This window comes from Aythya fuligula, chromosome 6 (assembly GCF_009819795.1).
Source record: "Aythya fuligula isolate bAytFul2 chromosome 6, bAytFul2.pri, whole genome shotgun sequence".
Lineage (NCBI taxonomy): Eukaryota > Metazoa > Chordata > Aves > Anseriformes > Anatidae > Aythya > Aythya fuligula.
Window position 1 is genome coordinate 39,428,874 of NC_045564.1, and position 23,528 is coordinate 39,452,401.

General features: G+C 38.9%; 1 protein-coding gene across 10 annotated transcripts in view; it reads right to left on the reverse strand.

Moving 5' to 3' along the window:
* BAZ2B (bromodomain adjacent to zinc finger domain 2B) overlaps positions 1–23,528 on the reverse strand; it is a 126,487-nt gene that overhangs the window by 102,536 nt on the left and 423 nt on the right. The window lies entirely within an intron of this gene.

Sequence of the window (23,528 nt, forward strand, 5' to 3'; positions counted from 1 at the left end):
TTCCCATTTAATAGTGCTTAGTAAAATATTTTAAATAACAAATATTGTAGCAAACTGTACTGGTTTATGTCTCTACTACATTTACATTGGAAAACTGCACTTATTAATCACAGTGAAAATTACAAGATAAGGAATCATACAGTACATTTCCTAGTTATATGTGTAATGAAGGCAGCATTACTTTTTGAAACAAACAAAGATGTAAAAATGAGGTGTTATTACTGACAGATTGCACTTTTATTTCTTTGTACTATTTATTTTCTGAACTTCACTTCACTTGAACTGACCAAAAAAAGGTACTGAAGATTGTAGACTAACTTGAATGTTACCTTTGTTCCCTACCTTGTTAAACACTCATTTTCCTTATTTTCAAAATCACCGTATGCTTATATATCGCTTTGTATGTTCCTTGTATGTGAAGAAATAGAGATCGATTACTAAAAGGTGGAATTACAACCATCAAAAGGAAACTAGTAAACATGTTTTTATCAAACTAGAACACCAACTCTGAACTAACAATTATGCTTTCAAGAAAAAAAGTTTCACACGGGTCAATGCATGACCCATCAATCTTATCAAATGCAAAGTAAAAGCTTGTATCACTGAAAAAAATGATAGCACAAACGGACACCTTCATTTGTTTAGCCCCCAGCTGCCAAGGAACATAACAAGAGCCCTGAGGCATACTTAGCTGATTTATCAGATCACATGATAAACACAGGTGTAAGATACATGACCTGAGAAAACCTACGCTGGTGGGTGAAATCCGGTTCAGAGGGCTTCCTAGCCACAAAACCCTGCTAGAGTTAAGTAGCTGAGCCTACTACACAACACCCTGGAACAGAGAACTCCACCCCCTGCTAGCAAGCAAAATACAGGCACTGAGAAAACCAAGAAGCAAACATGCAACCAGAGCCAGATGCATGAATCTGCATGCTACACAAGAATCAACAGGCATGCAACAACCGTATTTCTGATAAGGAAATACTTCCCTTCCCTTAAATAGCCATCACGTACTGTTTTAACTTAAGCCAACAGTGTCATTTATGCCATGGCTCTGTAATACCTGGTTAGGAAGGTATTACAGGTACAACTGATTCATTCTTAGTTGGACTCATTTAGCATACTTTTCCTCACAGAATGCTCTGGGGTCAGCAGGGGCCTCTGGCTTCATTGGGTCCAACCCCAGCTCAAGCAGGGCCACCCAGAGCAGGGTACCCAGGACCACATTCTAGATGGGTGTTTTAAGATCTCCAGGAAGATGACTCCACAACCTCCCTGTGCAACCTGTGCCAGTGCTCCATCATCCACACAGTGAAAATGAACAAGTGTTTCCTGATGATCAAACAGAGCCTCCTGTTCCACTCTGTCCCCACTGCCTCTTGTCCTGTCACTGGACACCACCGAAGAGACCAATCCTGCTTTCTTTGCTGCCTCCCTCCTATCAGGAACTCATACTCTGATAAGAACCCCCTTGAGCCTTCTCCTCTCCAGGCTAAATAGTCCCTGTTCTCTTAGCCTATCATCATAGCAGAGGTGCTCCTGTCCCTCTTCATCTCTGTGGCCTTCACTGGACTTTCTTCAGTAGCTCCGCATCTTCCTTGTACCTGGAAGACCAGAATGGGTCACAGAATTCCACACTTCTGACAAATTTCAATTCTCTCCTTCAACACATATTTAGCTATATTTAAAATAGCACTAGGATTTTCCCACAGCAAAAGGAATTACAATAACCACTAACTCAAAGAAACAGAAACTGCATACGGGTGTTTCTCCATACTATTGGAAAACTTCTTCCACTGTACTATTGAACAAAAACCACTGACAACATTGTACTACAAGACTTCATGGAAGTTGGGCGTGTAAAGCAAATCAGTGATTTAGTCTTGTACTAGACAAAAGAACTAGAGAATTACGCAAGAGCAATGGTCTCAGCTGATAGGAGCGAGAATGTGTTGTTTTTTTTTTTTTCCCCACACGCCCCCTTCTCCTTTCCCAGCAGCCATGTCTTGATGAAGTGATGATGGGATTCTTGGCCACAAGAGAACTATACTGCCCCTCTTGGAATGGCAATTTTAAAAAAAAAAAAAAAAAAAAGTGGTGAACTATGTACGCACAAAATAAATCTAAAAATAAAGAACTAGTTGTAGCCATACATTTTAACTTAAAACTGCTCATTTATTAAGTTAATTTCATTACTCTAGTACAACAGCTATGGATTGGCCTCTGATAACAGAAAGCAAAGTACAGCATGGGTTACAGCAAGTTTGAAGACTTCATTAATGACCACTTGATCAAAAGAACTATAGCTTTGTGTTTAGGACAATTGTAATGATTTTCTCTCTGCTCCCCTACTCTTTCTGGGCAAAAATATGCTTACGAGTACTTTCTCCTGGTCTGTGAGTTTTCAGGTTCAGAGTAACAACAGTTTTGACACAGGTTTCTGTGAAGAAAAAGAAAGACAAGATAATCTATGAACTTGTAAAAGAAAGTTGTCTGCCCGGCAACAGAAAGAGAAAATACTGCAAAGAAAGGGCACTAAAAGCGTTGGAAGAGATCACTGTGGAACACAATGGAGTGCGAAGTCGCAAGCCGGGGGTATTCTGAATATATCCAACGTTTCTTGTTTTTTTGTATTTTTGGTTTTTCACTTCTTAAAGGCTAGAGCTTGAACTAAAGGATGAAACTTCTACCACTGTTTAGCACTGATTTAATTATGCTGTTAAAGCGGTTCAAACCACTTCTAACATGAACAAACATCAGTAGAAATGGTAAACATTTCTTATATCTCATCACTTAACATCTTAATATCTGGATACGCATAGAAAATTGTACCTATTTTATAATAATCCATTGTGGAATAATTTTATCATAGAATCATAGAATATCCCAAATTGGAAGGGACCCATAAGGATCATCGAGTCCAACTCCTGGCACCACACAGCTCTACCCAAAAATTCATACCATATGACTAAGCACACAGCCCAAACGTTTCTTAAACTCTGACACACTTGGTGCAGTGACTACTTCCCTGGGGAGCCTGTTCCAGTGCACAACAACCCTCTCAGTGAAGAACCTCTTTCCTGATATCCAGCCTGAGATAACCAAAGTTTCTTTTACAAACAAACTGGTTTTAATGTAGAAGGAAAGGCATTCAAGATTTACATTTGTTTAAAACTTAACTCCCTTGCTTTCAGTTTATCCACAAACCCCTTATAACCTGACCCCTAGTGTTTCATTTGAAAATGTATCAGAGACCATACTCTTTAAACAATGCTATGTCTGATTAGTTCATTGGCTGCTATTAATAAAAAAAAAAAAAAAAAAGGTAATTTAAATGACTTGTTAAAAAAAAAAAGTCCTGTAAAGTTGAAGTCCTTCTCTTTCACACTTATGCTGTTAGAGACTAGTTAAATATACCTGTCTAATTGCATCTAACTTCTGTAATCTAAATACTGAAACCTGTTTTTCAGCAATGGTATGATGACTCCTTTTCTAACATCAACAGCAGTTAGTCATTGCCACATGCATGAACCAGTGTAATTCATATTGTAATACAGCTGCTACTCTCACAGGCTTTTTCATGTCTGACAAACAGGTCTGAATCTTGCTAATCAGGTTTACAGTTTACGACTTGGAAATGCATCAAGTATGACCTATCGCTCCACTGAAACCCAGTCCTTAAAAAAAAAAAATACTTAAAATAGATAAAAAAAAAAACCTTCACTTGCATTAAGTAATTGCTACATGCCTTTTTAAGCCCTGTGATTTTCATTTACATTGAACTAAATTAAAAAAAAAACAAACTGCTTTTACTGATGAAACTGCAATCAGCTGTCCATATACTAACCATACAATCAGTCTTTACAGGTAGTTGTTAAGCACACAAACTGTGGTTCCAAAAAATCCTCAACTGAAATGAAAGTTATGGAAAACTGCGTACACATGTCATTCAAAGTCAAGTTTGTTTTCTACACATCAGTGCAAACGTTTGTTCTCTTAGGTACAACTGGAATGAAAACATAACAAATTAATGTGATTCACATGAGCGTATCTGTGCCCACAGTAAGAAATACACATGAACTTATGTAGCAATGATTCTAAGGAATTTCCACCAACAGAAATATTTGATTGCTTATTGTTTGTAGTTACATATGTAACTATCATTCTAATTATGTTACTTAAAAGTCGCCTACATGTTTTAATTAAAAAATCACAACAAATTAAAGGTAATCTGAAAGAAGTATTTTGATCCAAAAAGCAAACCTTAATCCCTAATATCCACATTCTCTATTATACACATAACACATGTAAGAAGGTATAAAGCAAAAGCCACAGACAATAAATTTGCAGTTACTACAGGTTTTGTTAAAAGCATACAACTTTTGTGGTGGGAGAAAAAAAAAAATCTCCTATGAGCAAAGTGCTCCTTTGATGGTCCTTCGTACTTCTGTACTGCCATAAACCAGACCCTGCCCAAGAAAGACAGGCCACCTGGCAAGGACAGCGATCATGGAGTAGATTCACACATAGGACAGCACACAGACGCTGATGAATCAGAACTGCTTTGGGCAGAGCAGAAGTAGCACCAATCCTGCCTACCATTTCCTCAGCTGGTAGGTTTAAAAGCTCCGTGTCTTTCTACAAGACTGTAGAAATTTATCTTTGAATGTCCAGCCCACTTTCAATTACAGTTGAAAATGAATTGCAACTGAAGTTACCACATGGAGTGAACAAGCACATGGAAAAATTGGTGAACAGACAGTGTGATCATATCATCGCACATGTACTGGCAACAAGCAATTCAAAGGGGAAAGGGTCACGACGGAATCTCCTGTGTAAATAGCAAGCCTCTGGATTTTATCAGAAATTACTTGTCCCATTTCATTAAAAAAAAAAATAAATCTGAAATCAACCTGTTTACAGTAAAGTGTGTAAACACAAGTTAATCTACAGCTCCAAGGCTCCGCATCCAAGACAAAATTTTTTAAAGATTTTCAAAAGTCTACATTATGTAGAATCAACATTCCAGAGCGTTTAATTTTTTAACACCATTTTAATACATCAAAATTAACTTTTTAATTGGGATGGTTCCTGACATCATTAAGAACTACAATGCGAATACTGTGAACACAAAGCCAAACTTTTACATATAAAACAATTCAAGTACTATATTCACTGGATAGGCAGACACATATGATTACTTTCCTGCTTTCTCTAACACTTTTCTCTGGGAATAGTTGGGCTTTGTTTGTTTGTAGGAGTGTGCTAAACTCGGTATCTGCTTAGAATAGGGAAAAAAAAAAAAATACTCTCAGGTTTTTCTGACTACTGTTATTCAGTGTAAGTGGGGCAAAACTTTTCTCATAGTAACAAAAATGCCAGTTAATTAGAAGATTGTTTAAATCCAGTAGTTTTTGCTGTCCCCTTTTATTTTTTTTATTATTATTTTATTTTGAATGGGTAAAGATGCAATAGGCCTTCTCTAAACTAGATGCAAACTCCATGCCTCAGCTACTGCAAGCCCCACAGGACATAAGTAGCTCCATCATTTTTATTTCTAACTCCAGCCAAACATTAATTAATTTAACTGAACTTAACTGCCACTTTCTTGCAATACTCCTACGTCTTTAGGATAACAGCTTTTTCCATTTAATGTAATGTCAACAACCTCAAGATGACTACCATTTTTTAAGTCATAATTTACAGGAAATTGGTACTATTCATATAACAGTTGGGATTACTGCACTACTAACAATTACTTCCCAAAGAAGTGAAAGAACTTGTATTGGCTAAGTAAGTAACCCATTTTTGCACCTTAAACACTTTTGCTAGTAGTTTCACAGCATGACAATTTCTAAAATTCTGCACTACATTGAAGGAAGTTTCTTTTAAAGTTGCTAAAAGTGTCTCTAAATACATCCAAGACAAAGCTTTATTTAAAGAGGAGCTATATGTTCACAAAAAATAAAACTCCTTTTTCAACAAAGTTTTAACGACATGCTTGCAAAACCTTGCTCAAAATTTTCCTCCTCTTTAAAACATTTCACGTCAGCACCTTTTGTGTCAGACAGTTTGGGACTTAAAAACCTGTTATGCAAATACAGAACTGCAATTTTAAAATGTAGATAGCATATGCAGAAAAATAGATTTGTGTGTGTGTGTGTGTGTGTGATTTTTTGTTTGTTTTTTTAAGACGTGCTTCAATTTTTTCCTCTAATATGTAAATCACTGTACTTTGACTATAATATATATATGTTGCATACTATAAAAATTGCTTTTTGCAATTGTGGTCCCAATATTTAAATATGCTAATACACACAAATACCTTCTATACACTATCCGAAGTTTAAATACATTTTCTAAAACTGAGGAATAATCAGCTCCAACTGTCAAACAAACATTCAGATACAACAGTAACTACCCAAAATCATCACAGCAAATAGTCTATGGTGTCAAACGTTCTCTTAAACCCCTGTAATTTTTTTTAAGCAGTTATAGAATTGTTGAACATAGTCAGTGCTCTAGGAATTTGTAAATCTACTCCAGGATTGACTTAACAGTTGAGGCCTAGAAGAATACAGTCCATGGTCCAAACACTTGTTCACACAATGTTTCAACAGAAATTGTTTTGATTACATGTCACTGTTTTTTAGAATCTTGTATTTGGCTAAAGCACATGTTGTTTTGCTTATAAGACACCTCTGTAGTTTGGTCTAAATTTTACTTATATCTACCGAAAGTTAACTAAATCCATCACTGAAAGACATTTTTGGAGATATGCAGCATAGTCCACAATGTTTGGGCTTAGGATTTAATGGAAAGGCATACAATCTTTTTTAAGAGAACACATTTATGTATCAAATCCTGAAATCATTACCCAAAAGCTAAAATGTAGCTGCTTTCCAACATTTTCTACTGACACATTAATCTGACTACTCACAGCCTTGCCCTGACGTTCAGAATGAAAACGTCATTTTTAAGTGCTCTTTTTCCATGTCAGATGATTCACAAAAGGTAAGTGAGAGTTGCCAAAGTAATTTAAGTATTTACATTATCCTCCCTTCTAGAACATCTGTTCCCATGGAAAGAGAAGGAGAAACTAAGCCAGGATCCTTCCAACTTCAGTTGCTGGCTGCTGGTTCCCAGTTCTGCTTTTGCTCCCATGGCAACTCACATGGCAGCAGGAAAAACAAACAGAGAGGATAAACAACTTAGGTAGAAGTGCTACCCACCAAAAAAAAAAAAAAAAAAAAGTACTCCAAAATGCTAATAAACTACAAAATCAGAAGCAGAGGGAGAGAAGTCAAAAAATAAGTCTGCAAAAATAACTACGGAAGTATGATCTGGAGCATCAAACTCTTAATTTATACAAGAATCTGCACAGCACGAAAATTCATCACTCAGCAAAAACCCTTCACACACACACCCCACATAAGAACACACATACTTTGTCATATGCATAGTCCTCGTTCATTTGCTCATGCAAATCTGGCACCGTAATAGATGGGCTTGTCCCAGGCTCCTATTTTAGAACAGGAATTGCTTTTGTTCTCTCTCCATTTTTCTCTTTCTGAGCAGTTCAGTCTTGGGTTGCCACAGGCAGCGGAGATTACATCTACAATACTCTCAGGGTGAGTACTACCCAGTCCCTGCTAAACTTGGCCTCTGTCTCAAAACAAAAAAGAAATGAGGCTTCTGATTGAACAAAACTGCAATCACATCTCTGCCAGTATAACGCTGCAAAACATAAGGGACTCCTTTGGTCTGTTTGTTTTTTTTTTAACTCTGCCTTTTCATGGGCTGATTTTTTTTTTTCTGAGCACCTTTCTCCTTTGATCATCAAGTTCAACAAAGTTCAACAAAGGCAAGTGCAGGGTCCTGCACCTAGGAGGAACAACCCCAAGCACCAGTCCAGGCTGGGGGCTGACCTGCTGGAGTGCAGCTCTGCAGAGAGGGACCTGGCAGGCCTGGTGGACAGCTGGCTGACTGGGAGGGAGGCAGCAACGTGCCCTTGTGGCCAAGAACGCCAAGGGAACGCTGGGCTTAATTTAAGAGTGTTGCCAGTACGTCAAGGGAGGTGATCCTCCCCAGCTGCTCAGCCCTGCTGATGCCATATGTGGAGTATTGTGCCCACTTCTGGGCACCCCAGTACCAGAGGGTCATACAACTACCGGAGCGAGTTCAGAGGAGGGCTGCTAAGACGATGAGGAGCACCTGTCAAACAAGGACAGGCTGAGAGAGCTGGGCTTGCTTAGCCTGGAAAAGAGGAGACTGAGGGGAGACCTCATCCATCGGTATAAATATCTGAGGGGAGGGTGTCAAGAGGATGGATACAGTTTCTTTTCAGTTGTGCCCAGCAAGAGGATGAGAGGCAACAGGCACAAACTGAAGCACAGGAGGTTCCATCTCAATATGAGAGGGCACCTCTTTACTGGAAGGGTGACTGAAAGCTGGCACAGGTTGCCCAGAGAGGTTGCACAGTCTCCTTCTCTGGAGATATTCAGAACCCACCTGGATGCCATCCTGCGCAAGGTGCTCTGGGTGATCCTGCTTGGCAAGGGGGTGAACCCTATGATCTTCAGAGGTGCCTTCCAATCTCAGCCATTCTCGGATTCTGGGGAGCTATTAGTATAGAATAGTTCAGTTGGAAGGGACCTTCAAAGATCAGCTAGTCCAGTTCTCTAGAAGGTAAACAAATACTGGAATGTCCTGGGTGGGGACTAACCTCACAAGTGTTGCAAACCTCTTAATGACCTCACATGTGATATACCTAACAGACAGACACACGTGGGTATAGAGAAGACAAGGAATATGGGAAAAATCTGTAAGGTTTGAAGTTACATTGCATAAAATTACTCTGTACCATGTTAATGGAAGAATGCATGTTAACAAACTCAGAGCAAAAAGAGTACAAAACTGAAGGATAGGACAATTAGAGATGACTGAAGAAACATGGTAAACAATCACAAGCCAAAGATGTTTACAGTTCAATCCCTCACAAAATAAAACAAAACAGAACCAAAACAAAATCTCTGTAGTCATTAGAATCATATATGTATTTTTATATTTTGGCATCTATTAATTCATCTACACAAGTTACCAAAGACCGCACTAACATTTATAAGAACAATATAAACAGCAACAGTAATTCTGAATGAAGGTACAGATCCTCCACTCGGAAATCACAAGTATAATGATTTCACAAATGTAACGTTACATTTGAATCACTGTTCAGCAGCCACTGACAGACACCTTATATTAACTTACCTGATCATTCTACGTACATTCCAATGTTCGTCACTACAGCATCCAAGGATGATTCTGCAATTTAACCAGTCATCACATGGAAAGCAATAGCTCTTGTTTTATGTTAACAAAATATTGGGTTTTGTTTCACTGGGTGATTTTAGTTCTAATAATTTATTTCAGTCATATTTGAAATGTCCAGAATTTGTTTTTTTTATTTACTTTCTCTATGCCAAGTATGAATTTATAGCAACTGGTCACATAGCCCAAGATGAAGACAACTGTTTACTCTTGTCTTATAAGGAAAACATTCCATAACTGATGATTCCTTTCAGTATTGTTTACTTTTTCTTCTCCTACTTGACACTGGTTGACCTGAAGTAATGCAGTAGCTTATATGTTTTCCATTCTGTTCTTTATTCTTTTCCCAGCAACATGTCAAATTTGCATTTTGACTGCTTCTCAACTGGTACTTTTAACCAAACAATGCACTGACTCCAATATTGCTATGCGATTTCAGGTAATTATTTTAGAATCCATCACTGTGTGTGTTTAGTTAGTGATGCCCTGCTTCTCTCTGCTCCATATATACCACCCCATATTACTCTGTGATGAATTTCAAGCAGCCACTTTGTATCCTGGGACTCTTCGAGTTCATTCAGACCTCTCCATAAGCATAGTGCTTCTTCACCATGGTAAAACTTTCATTTCTCAACAGAAAAACTCAGCCCAGAGTATAACTATAATTGTTTCAAATTACCTCACTAGAAGAAAAATCACACATTTTAAACAAGCCATCACAAATTCTGACATCACTTATTGTACAGATAGGCAACCCAGTAAAAGAATCAATATGGATCTCATGGATTTTAAGTAGGTAGTTTGAAAACACATTCTGAAAGGTCTTAATTTACTCTTGATCTGCATGTGGCTGTTATTTTTTCAGAGTAAAACTTCGTCAATAAATCAGAATTTAAATCAAACTCTATAAAGCATATAGTGACATCATACTACACCCAAAATTTTCTTACAGAATTGAGCAACCTGATCAAGTGGGTGGCATCCCAACTTCAACCTGCCAGATGTCAACTGGGAATATCACACAGCTGAGACAAGCAAATCCAGGACATTCCTGAAGCACCCTGATGATAACTTCTTGGTATAGGTACTAAGAAAGCCAACTAGAAGGTGCCCGTCTGGACCTGTTGCTTGTAAACCTGGAGGGTGTGGTGGGTGAAGTGGTGACAGGTGCTGCCTTGGCCATAGTGACCATAAGGGAGTTGGATTCAAAATCTCTGGTGATAGGAAGAAAACTGCCACCAAAACTTCAACCCTGAATTAGAGGAGAGCAGACTTCAGACTGCTCAGGGAACTAGTTAGTAAGGTTCCCTGGGAAACCGCTTTTAAAGACACTGGGGTCCATCAATGCTGGTCGGTTTTTAAGCCCCACCTCTAAAGAGCACAGGAACAGGCAATTCCAAAATATCAGGAGTCAATCAGGAGGGGCAGAAAGATGGCTTGGCTGAGCAGAGATCTTCGAGAGCTTAGGCAGAAAGTGTATGGCCACTGGATGCAAGGTTGGGTGGCATGGGAGGACTAATGGAATACTGCTCATCTTTGTGGAGAGGGAATTCAGGTGGCCAAAGCTCAATTAAGAGTTGAAGCTGGCCAGCAGTGTGGGGGACAATAAAAAAGGCTGTTTTTAAGTATGTTAATGGGAAAAGGAAGACCAGAGCAAACATTGGTCTGATAATTAATGAGGACGCTCACCTCAAAAACAGGGATATTGACAAAGCACAGATGTTTAATGCATTTTTCATCTCATCAACACCAGTGACAGGCTCTGGGACCCCACCCCAGCCCATGAGTTGAAGGACGATGACTGTAGGAACGATGAACTCCCATTTAACCCCAAACTTGTGTAGGATTTGCTGCTACACCTGGATGCATCCAAGTCCATGAGGCCTGATAGGATTCATCCCAGAGTACTCACTGATCTGCCTGATGTCATTATGGGGCCTCTCTCAATTATTTTTCAGCGGTCTTGGGAATCTAGAGAAGTCCCAGTTGACTGAAAGCTGGCAAGTGTGGTCCCAGTTTTCAAGAAGAGCAAGAAAGAAGATCCTGGCAATTACAGGCCTGTCAGTCTCAATTCAGTGCCTGGTGAAATTATGGAGAAGATTACTCTGGGAATTGTTGAAAGACACCTAAAGAACAGCACAGTCTTCAGTCAGAGCCAACATGAGTTCACTAGGGGAAGGTCATGTCTAACAAACTTGATTTCCTTCTAGGACAAAATCACCCAGCTAGTTAACCAAATGAAGCCAGTTAATGTAATCTTTCTGGATTTCAGTACAACATTCGATGCTGTCTTGCACAGTAGCCTTCTGGACAAAATGACCAGAATACATTTAGATAAGAGCATACACATAAGATGGGTAAACAATTGGCTGATGGGTTGGGCCCACAGGGTTCTTGTAAATGGGGTTACATCAGGCAGGTGACATGTCACTAGTGGGGTTCCCCAGGGCTCCACTTCAGGACCATCCTCTTCAGTGTTTTCATAAACAGTTTGGATGAAGGAGTTCAGTGGTTTTTGAGCAAGTTCACAGAATCACAGAATCATTAAAGTTGGAAAAGACCTCAAAGATCATCTGGTTCAACCACCTCCTTACCACCAATATCCCCCACTGAACCATGTCCCTAAGCACCACGTCCAACTTTTCCCTAAATACCCCCAAACAAATTTGTGGACAATACCAAACTGAGTGGAGCTGTTGACTCCGTCAAGGGTGATGAGGCCTTGCAGAGATATCTGGACAAATTAGAGAGCTGAGCAATCACCAACAATATGAAGTTTAACAAGGGCAAATACCAGAATCTGCAGCCAAGAAGGGGCAACCCTGGTTATATGCATGGACTAGGGGACAAGATACTGAAGAGCAGCCCTGCCAAAAGGGATCTGGGGGTTTTGATCAACAGCAAGCTGAACATGAGCCAGCGGCATGTCCTGGCAGCCACGAGGGCCAAACATATCCTGGGGTGCATCAAGAACAGAGTTGCTAACTGTTCAAGGGAAGTGATGATCTGGTTCTACTCTGTGCTGGTACAGCCTCACCTAGAGTACTATGTGCAATTTGGGGCATAACAGTGTAACAAAAATACACAGCTGTTAGAGTGTGTCCAAAAGAAGGCAACAAAGATGGTAAAGGGTCTAGAGGAAAAGACATATGAGGAGTGGCTAAAGTCACTTGGATCATTCAGCACTGAGCAGAGCAGGCTGAGGGGAGGCCTCATGGCGGCCTGCAGCTCCCTCACGAGGGGAGGCCTCATGGCGGCCTGCAGCTCCCTCACGAGGGGAGGCCTCATGGCGGCCTGCAGCCCCCTCACCAGGGGAGCGGAGGGGCAGGTGCTGAGCTCTGCTCTCTGGGGACAGCAACAGGACCCGAGGGAACGGCGTGGAGATTGGACGGGGAAGGTCAGGCTGCGGGTTAGGGAAAGGTTCTGCACCCAGAGGTGGTCTGGCACTGGGAGAGGCTCCCCAGGGCAGTGGTCACAGCACTGAGCCTGTCAGAGTTCAAGGCGCATTTGGACAACACTCAGACACATGGTCTGATTTTTTTTTATTTATTTGGGGGAGGAGGGGGAGAGGAAGCGATCCTTTGGGGACCCAGGAGTTGGATTCGATGATCCTTGGGGGTCCTTTCCAACTCAGATATTCTATGTTTCTATGGTCCCTGCCCGTGGCAGGGGGATGGAACTAGGTGATCTTTAAGGTTCCTTCTAACCCAAACCTTACTATGATTCTATTTTTTATATATATATATACATGAAGCAACCTGATGCCCCTTACTCTTTTTAATACAAGATTTTACACAAGATTTTAGAATCAAATTGGCATCTTTCTGTCCAGTAGCACTGTAACTGTATAAGTATGGATCTTCAAGAAACAAGTAGTATCTAACTTCAACTATGATACTGCAGAGGGATAAGTCACAGCCAGTGGGCTCAGGGCTAGACAAGCCCAATCACCACGCCAACTGCAAAATAAACGAACTTCTTAAAAAGATGGTTAAAGCGACACAAAATGAAAGATCCCTTTTCCCCCCTTTTTGAGGGGAACACTTTAGATTCGACACAAAAAGAAAAAAAAAAAAGGCATTATCTGACTCTGTGAATGTCCTTCCACAGCTACATGCAACAACTCATGTACCAGTCATTTACTGATTATCCTTTTTTCTCTAAGTAAACTATCACAAACCTTAGAATTAAAAAATACACATGAAAAATTTGAAGATTAGCCATACAAACAAATATCCCCTCTTACCAAGTCAGAAAAACCTTTCAACACAGTAGTATACCACCATACATCCAAAACGATACATGAATCTTACTTTCTACCTTAACATTCTGACTCGTAAGAAACATAAGACAATATAGGTAACTTCTCCAAATTGTTGCTTTGATTGTTAGGCTGGTAGGAACTCTATCTACCAATCTGTCCAATGCCATATTTATACAGTGCTCACAATGCGTATTTTGAGCCTGACTGAATCTTAACATAAAAATGCAACTTTTGCTCATAAAGATCAATTCTGTACACTTTGAAAATTCTTCTGAAATAACTCTGAAAAAAAAACATTTGTTGGTCACTGCTTTCTACAAGCAGCAGAATTCACGCTAAGCAACATATTACAACTTGCAGGGACATTTTCAACCAAAAATAGTGATTTACTATTTCTGTACTACCTTCTGTGCTGGGTCACCCACAGAAATTTGCAAGGGATTTTTTTCCTAAAAGTTTCTTAAGTGACTATTATAAAGAAACAGATTTGAAATTTGGCACCAAAATACCTCTTTAAAATTTATTCAAACTTCTGCAGTAAACCACAAAGGATTTATTGAGTTATGAATCACTCAAATTACGTACGGAAACTTTGTAGGGGCTGCTAAAGAATAAAATTCTTGTATGTACAGAGAACATAATGAAGATCTACACACATTACCAAACTAAACTAGGACTCAACTATTACCGCCTATGCTGCTGGAAGCAACAGGGAAAACAAACACTTAAGAATGTACCCTTCTCCCCGTCCAAGTTTTATAAAAATGAATAGAATGCAGACCAGTTCTGTTGAGGTCAATGTATGAAGCGAATTAAGTCACTCAGCTTTCCTAACTGTGTTAGAGATCCCACTGAACTGCATTTTAAACTTCTCCTAAAACAGACAAAACAGATCACTGCACTACGTGACTGCTTCTGTATTTATACTAAGCACTGTACAAGATACCAAAACTACAATAAATTATGTAAATAAAGCATTTAGAGCCAAAGAAATAAAAAAGGGCAGTTGCCTCCCTTACACGTCTGTTTGGATGATACAGGCGTTATGTTACTAACAGATCTCTCAAAATATACAATTAATTCATACAACTGAAAAAAAAAGTCTACACTTAATTGTATCTTTGAATAAACCACTTATATCAACATAGTAAACTTTGCAATATGCTGTATATCCACAACAACATAACAATTAACACCAAAAGTTAACTGGCATCTTCGAGACTTGTCAACAGATCACCAATATATCTTAAGAATCAGGAACAGGCTGACATACAGAAAACCTTTCCAAAAATTCATGGAAGTATTCCAAGCTGCTATATACACCATAAAAAAGGAAGTTACTAGTATAATCTATTCCTTTTAGTTCCTTACACGAGGGAAAATAGTGCATTTTTACAAGTGATTACTTGTAACAATTGCAGTTACTAGTTAGTGCCCTTCACTTTAGTTTTATCTTCAAGTTCCCTTCCTTCCCAGCATGCTGTTTGACTACTCCATTCCATGATCAACAGACTTCTTCATACAGTCACAAGAAACAGCTCATGAAAACCCTCTGGACAAGACTAACTATAGAATCAATACTTCCCACTCTTGTTCGAAAATGCATTTGTCTTAGTGAAGACAAATTTGTATTCTTAGGAATACAAATCTGAAAGCACCTCTTAAAAAGACAGCAAAAAAAAAAGCACCTCTTAAAAAGACAGCAATTGCTGTCCCATCCACCCACTTTGCTTAAACCCCACGTTCCAAATCCTACTCCACTACATTCAAGGTATGATTGACAATCAGTGTTTTCTCTACTAAGGTGTCAGAACAATGGAGAATTGATGGAATGTATTGCTGTAATTTTTTCAAATTATTCAGTACTAATACACAAAAGCTCTGAACACAAGAAGAAGAAAATCCATTATTTTTATGCCGTTCAACGGTACAATAATCTACACCCTTTCATTGTTTTTATACAGGAAAATGGATCTCAACTTTCTTCCCACTTCTCAGACAATTGTTTCAATCACACTTTCCTTGGGACAGTATCCTTTCAGCACTGCCTTATACCCACAAAATGATTAGAACATTTCAGTTACTGTCCATTGTTTTCTGATTGTCAATGATTACTAAGTAGACTACTCCCATTCAGTGTTTCCACTAAAAAAAAAAAAAAAAAAGAGGGCTCAAAGCATCCATTTCACTTCTTTAGAGCCCTCCTTAAAGTAATTTCCTTTAAAGAGAAAAAATGGGCACCCTATTGTTTCTAATATTAGACTAGCTAAATAAGACGACAGAGGAATTCTCTTTGCTTTGAAAGCTCTTAAAACTGTGCTTTATAATGGAACTTTGGAGCACTCTGCTCTTCTGCCTCACTTTTCTCCTAAACCACACAGCTGTAGTCTTAACTATTATCTCTGATCTAGCTCTTTCATCAACATCGAAAAGAAGCAATGAGATGCTTTAGGGTAAATCCAAGGACGAAAAATGATCAGTGCTGCAATGGAAAAGCACTACTTTACATTTCTTATAGTTAGCCTTTTTAAAAGTGCTATAAGTACTTAAAAAAAAAAGAAGAAAAAAAAAAAAAACACAGCTGTAGGGAGAGATAGTATCTTTTATTAAATCAACTAATACAGCTTGAAAAACTAGACCATCTTTCAGGCCTGTATGTCCTCCTCCAGGTATTTTTAACTGACTGACTAACACATTAAGGAACCTTCTTTAATGGCTTCCCATCTTCCTGGTTCCACACATACAAAATAAGAATTTATTTACAGGCTGTGCTTATTACACCACATGTGCAATATAATCACATTTCATATTTCTGGTTTTCCCTCCAAAAGCACTGGGCACACAATGCATTAAAACAGCATATTTCAGCAATTAGTTTTACCAGTGTAACCTTGGATAAGTCTAATGATTTCTTATTTGGAAAACGGAAAGAAATCAAAGGACTACAGCAGTTGGTTGATGTTATTTTTTTAGGCTGCTTTACATAAACAATTGTTATTTAAGATGCGCATCACTGCTGACCCTTACATTTTGTTTCTCTAAAGCTCACATTTTATCATTCAACATTTTCTTAGAATTGAATATTTAATATTGAGGCTGTTCTGTGTTGCAAGCTTGGCTGAAATGAAAGGCCTCTGTGGCTGCAGTGACTAGGTTTCAAATGCAGGTAGATCAATAAAAAAAACACTCAATCACAGCCTCCATGTGTGACTGGAATGGTTTATAATAGCTTGCAAATGACTATGTGCTTGCTCTAACCAGCTGTTCTTAAATTAAGAATATGCAAGCAATCCATGTTAAAGCCAAATCCCAGCACTATTTCTACAGAGAAATCCCAGTAGTTTTTGCTTGTTCTACACGTTAGCTCTGTTAAGGATACAAATAGCAGTAAAGCTTCAGAACAAATAGGACCACGCTACTGGCATTTCATGCACTAAGTCCATTATCACAGCAGGGGTTGTCAATCTCTAGAACTTTCCTATAAAAGCTCAGGCAGTACAACAATTATCTCCCAGCAAAAAAGTAAGGAAAGAAAAAAAAAGTCTAAGCCAAGCTGACACTTCTTTGCTTCAGCCAATCACATTGTCAGCCCTGACCTCTTAGGCTTGCATCATGCTTCAAACATTTTAAAACATCAATCATAAAAACAAAGACAGGACATTGAATTATACAGTATTAACCTCCAGGGTTTGCATACAAAGACCTTAGATTTATTTATGTCCCAGCACGTTAAGAGCTTCACTACACCATTCTTTACACCAAACTGGCTGCCAATTTTGATGAACCTCTCTGCCCTCAGCAGGAGTGCAGCGTCTTTGATTAATGAGTGCATCCTTGTGGAAAGGTGTAAGAACAGAAAATGGGGCAAAATCCACACAATTACATCACTACACATCAGATGGACCACTGCAATAATCATCATCAAACTGGATTTCTCTCGTGCAAGAAAACACTGAGGACTGAAGAGGAGGTTATGGTTGTTTTTTGTTTTTTGTTTTTTTTTTTTCCCCGATTATATTTGGATACCCCAACAACCACCACTGTTTTAAAATAGTAATCTGATAAAATGCAAGACACTGTTTAATAGAATGTTTCAGCATTGAAAACGCATAAGTTTCTCAATACAAATTGGTTAATAATGTCACAATCGAGATTTGTTAGTTACATATTCTAAGTGAAGGGAAAAAAAAAACAACTCCCTAGAAGATTTCAAAGTTTTAGCTTCTCATCCAAGACTGAATCTTCATAGATTCCAAATCAACAACAGCTAGGCAGAGTATTTTGTACCACTGTACCATCATATTGAATAAATATTCTGAAGAAAATCTAGCTTATGCTGCCTCTAACTTGCAAGAGCACACTAGTAAGGGTTTCTGTTCATAAAAGAAAATTCCTTGCCATCCCTTCCAACACCTCCTGAGTTCTGAGGCTCCAAGAAGATGACATGGTCTGACAGTCATGATATTATTTCTAAATCTACTTGCTCTTCTGGTGACCAGTCCTTACACTCAGCACTCCCATCGGTTTCAATGGGACTATTCACAATAGTAAACACTCCATCAGGTAGATAACGTTTTCAGGTGGTGCCTTTACATGTTTACTTGTTTAAGGTTTTGTACGATGATCCCCTCAGGGGCTACCTAAATCTCTGCAATCTCTTCTTGCTAACTACCAAGGCTTAACCCATTCAGTTCGTTACAATGCCTGACCTACATCAAGTGAAAAGTGTCATGTGTCCTTTAAACCCAGCAAAGGACATTCAGGATGGGCGTGAGTAGGAAGGCAAAGGGGAAGATCTCCTGTCAGTGACAACAAGCATCCCTCTTTGGAAAGGGCAGGGACACTGACAAGTCTAATCTATCTTTTTTGCAAGCCCATACTTTTCAGAGACTCATCTGAGATATCACCTGCCATTAGGTAAATTTTAAAATGGATACTTTCTTTGATATTTGTCTTTTCCCCTCAGATCTGAAAAAATAAAACATCCACATAAAGAGATTTTTTTATTATTATTATTAGGAAATATGTCAAATGTATAAATTGATTCTTTTAAAGCAAGCAGGGAAAACCTCCTTTCCTTTTTGCTACATTATAGAACTGCAAACAAGACTCCTCACCAGGAGCATTTCTTTCACCTGGTGGTCTCATTAAATGCTACCACAGCAATATAGTCACTATTTCTCGAGGAAAGGTGGAGGAAAGGAGATGAGGAGGAAAGAAATCACACTGTAAAATCAGGTATTTTTTGGATTATTTTCTTTCTAGAAAGGAAAAGTCTGATACAGATTTTAAAAAGTACATTGAGTATTTTTATTAGTTATCTGGTAAAGAATGTCTGAAGACCAGGGCATTACACAGCTGTAAGTTTAGGGCAGAGGAAAGGATAAAAAAAAAAAGGCAAGACTTGAATTCATCTATTATATGAAGTGGTGTGCTATTTGTATTAGATTTTCTATGTTATTACTTGGGCTCTTAATCATACATTTTTAAGGTAAAAAATATTTTTAAGGTGAAAAATACATTACCATTCCACAGAGACTAGATGAAAATATGGTCCCTTTTTTTTAAAAAAAAAAAAACAACAGTCAACTTAAGCAATCAGGCAGCAACTTCTCAAACTAACAAAACACGGGCATTTCAGTTTTCGAGAAGTACCTACTAGTCATGCTATAGAGTAGACAGCGAAGACAGCTTATCTTTCACCTCTCTACCATCAACTTCTTATGGTGGTGGTAAAAGACTAAATCCTTATGTACATCAGAGTCTAACAATGAAACCAACACCTTCTCACCTTCACAAAAGTACTAAGAAACTAAAATGAGAAGTGGTGACTCACCTCTGGCCGATTTTTTCTTTAAAGCAGGTAAAATTAGGTGGGGAGGATTTACTTTCTCTAATTTTTCTAATACAGTACCCTTGATTCTGTTCCTCGTCCCAAAGAGTAAGCAGGAAATGACTTCAACTCCCCCAACCCCCAATAAAGATGCACTTTTTCATTCAACCCTTGCACAGTAAAAACGCAGTAAAATGACTTTTACTCTGAAATGTAGCAGCATAAAAAAAATAAAATAAAAACCATACATCTCTCTTACAGCATAGGATGTCTTTTTTTTTTTTTTTTTGTGAAATGGAAAAGATCAACTCTACCTATATCTTGGATTCTGCATCAGGCTACCCTCATCAGAAATATCTGATTTCTTTAAAATATTTGACTGATACATTTATTCCACTTTGTCAATGTTTAAGATGATCTAGAGTAAATAATCACAGAAACCACTGCCGTCCTTGATGCCTGCCATCAGAAGAAATACTGACGTAATTATGAACACAAACTAGCTTAAAACATGGCATGACATCATTTACTGAATGTACAGCAGTAAAACAACTCAAAAGTTGTACCATACTTCAGAGAAAACTGACTAGGAAATCTTCACTGGGCCAAATTAGCTAAATGACATAAACACAAAGTACCACTCTTCTGATATCTTCTATTAGAATACTTGCTCGCTTTTTTTTTTAAAGAAAAAAAAAAAGATTCTCAGTACTATGTTACATCTTTATTCAAAGTCTCTATTACATTTTTCTCTGAGAAAAACAACTACATTCTAAGAGGTTTATTTTATTTTTTCCCCTCCTATTTAGCACCAAGAAGTAAAAGGTCTTTAAAGAAACCTGTATTAGGGACAAAAATATCACCATGAAGTAACTTGAACTGTGGGATGCCCTTAATGTATCAGTGTGTGAGTGTAGAAGACATTGCATTTTTGGTTGTGTTAACTATGCCTCACAATACACCAGATCTTAGCCCTCAAAATACTGCATATGCCATGGTAAGCATCTTATAAAACTAAAAGTAGTCAAATACTACTGACACCTCCCTACCACTAATTCGGGGAGACGAGACAGAGCATGAACCTCCCTCCCCTTCTTTGCAACTGCGCTATTCCACATCTTGTGTAAGAACACTGAAGTTGCAAAGACACTAACAAATGCAGTTCAAGCTGGGAGTGACTGTTCTGTTTCAATTCAATGACACCACTAATGGCTTCTTAGCAGCTCCATGAAATCAACCAGCTGTCAAGTCGATGCATCAGAAGGAACAGTTATACACTCCCGTAAGAAAAAGCAACACATCAGGATGTTTTCCAAAACATCTGTTCCTTTACACTGCAGTTCTATAATAAATATGCAAACAAAGAAAACGAGAGAAAGGGCAACAGGCCCTAGAAGGACTTCCATTACTTTCTTATTGGCATTTTCAGCGTGTCACAAGACAAAAATGTGTCTTGTAGCAATTTCTTCTCACCGTAAGGTCAGCATAAAGATTAAATAATTACCGAAAATAATGACTAACCACTGAAATGACAAATCATCGCTTATTCCCTGCATAATATAAAAAATAGTGATAATTTATCCTTTGAAAATTCAAAGCATCTTAGCTGATTTTCATAAACATCTCTCCCCAGAATCACAAAGCATGTATTGTCTTTCCCCTAACACTGTTCAAATAAATTTACAATGTAATTGACAACCTACAACGGTCTACAAAAATGACTTACAAGTAATTTTTCTGAAAACACTAAACTGAAAGGAAACCAATACATCGGTATTTAGCTTCATTTATAATAACTTAAAAAAAAGTAGGATGATAAATACCAGCAGTGCAATTCTAGTCTACTACTGCTATACATTAGTCACAAAACTTTGTGCCGTTCAGAAATAACTTTTGAGTCACTACTGAAAGGGATGCATTGACAGATTCTCTAAAGAAGGTGTTTTTGTTTTTTACTATTCAAAGGGTTCTATTTATGAAGAACTTCAACACAACACAGTATTAATGCTCCACTGTTTACAAGGAATTGCTACAATTACAAAAAACAAAACTGCTTGAAGAGAACAATACTTCTTTATCATCAGAGATCCCTTAACAATTCTTAGTGTTTCCTCTATATACACTTTACAAAAATTACCTCAGCTACCATTTTCTTATGTAGATTATTGCTTTTGCAGCACTGGGACAAAAGTACGCACGGTTTATTATACAGGTACAAGACATCAAATATCGTAACTATCATTTTCTGAAACTGCTTATCCTCTGTTGCTCACCATTTGTAATCTGCCACATCTTCTAAGACCTTTGCTGCATGTATAATTTAGAGCCATCTGTTCTACGTGCCTTTAACTATTTCAACGTTTTCATCTACCTAAGGTTCATGGTTCATGTTGCTGGCAAACATGACAATTCTGCCATTCTTTCTAATGCATTAAAAAAAAAAAAAAAGGCACACATTGTGGTAAATATTTGACATTTCTTCCAACATGACTTTTAGGATACCGTAAATACATTATTCAATACCAACTTGGTTAGAAAAAGTCTTTATGTACTAACAGCTATTCCTCTTTCTTTCTAGGTTAACTGTTGTCAATGCTTTTCCCACCCTTGAAGACAAAGGAAATGCAAATTAAATACAGGCAGTTTCATGTTCTCATTAGTGTTACTGTAAATATGCAGCAAGTAAGCCGAGTACAGGAAAAAGAATGAAAAAATGGAACTTTACCTACAACAGGTTTTCCTTATCAATTATGCAGTGTTTTACCCAGAATTACCATGTGACCATGGAAACTTATGAGATGTTAAAAAAAAAGTGTAACTGAGAAGTAAATTATAACACTACCTTTTGTTGTTTCCCTTTTCGTAACAGTTGACACAGTCCTGATAGCCAGCAGTGAAAGAGGGTTGTTTTTTTTTTTTGTATTGAATTCAGCATAATAGCTACACTTTACTGTCCGTGTTATATAGCATCTGCAACATAAACCCGAACTACGTGTAATACGTATACAGAGAGATATTTTCCAAGAGGAACCTTTTATCAGTAAAGCTTAAAATATCTGTTGCTTCCAAATAAGCCTCCAAAATGTGTCACATCAAAATGGAAAAACGGTGTATTTCCATGTTCCTCATCCCAGCTACAAACTCTTTATTCCTCAGGGAAGGTTCTGGACCAAGTTTTTCACCTTCGATAAATAGGTCTCCTGATTATTATTATTTTTTTTATTTCACATAAGTTTGGATTATTTTTTTTTAAACAAGAAAACAATTCAGCAAGAATTAGAAATTCAATACTGAAAGCCTTGGACAAAAAAAAAAAAAGGGGAGGGGAGAGGGAATAATCAAAATCATATTTTTTTTTTCTACCTGTTACAAAGGTAGCGAAGGAACGCACTCTTACTGTTCCCTGGACGTGCAAGCTCAGCTAGGAACCCTTCTCTTTAAAGTGTGGTTGAGATCGGGATGAATTCCAGGGGAAACTGCATGCTCTTGGAAAAATTCTCCTTAAACTTTACATGACGTCACTGTCTGTCCCTGTAACATTTCCTAAACTTCAAGTCTCATCCTGAAAGACTTTCAGGGTTTCCACATGTTCCCCCTAAAAGAGACGGCCAGGACAGACTCGGGAATAACAAACTGCCCAAGATGGCGAGAGGCTCGTTGTTTAGAGGGCAGGAAAAATGGAGGATATTGTAATATACACAAAGGGATAAATTTCAACAACTCGGTCCAGGGACGCAGCTGCCCGTCTCCCTCCGTCAGGGACCGAAGCGCACAAAGGAAGGCGGCGGCGGGGCCCGCTCCCGCTCCCGGCCGATCCCGCTCTCGCTCCCGGTCCCGCTGCCGCCGCCGGCCGACCCCGCGCCCCGCCGCCCTCGAGCCTCGGCCGCGCCGGGAGCGCGGGGGAGGCGGGGGCCCGGCGCCGCCCGTGCCGGGGCGCTGATCGCGCCCGCCGCCGGCTCCCCGCCGCCCACCCCGCGCCGCTCCGCGCACCGCCGGGGTCGGGCCTGACAGCCGCGGCCGGCGGGGCCGGGGGACGCGGGGCAGCGCCGGGGGTGGGGGGAGGCGGCGGCGGGCGCCGCGCCGCGCCACACAAAGGGCCGC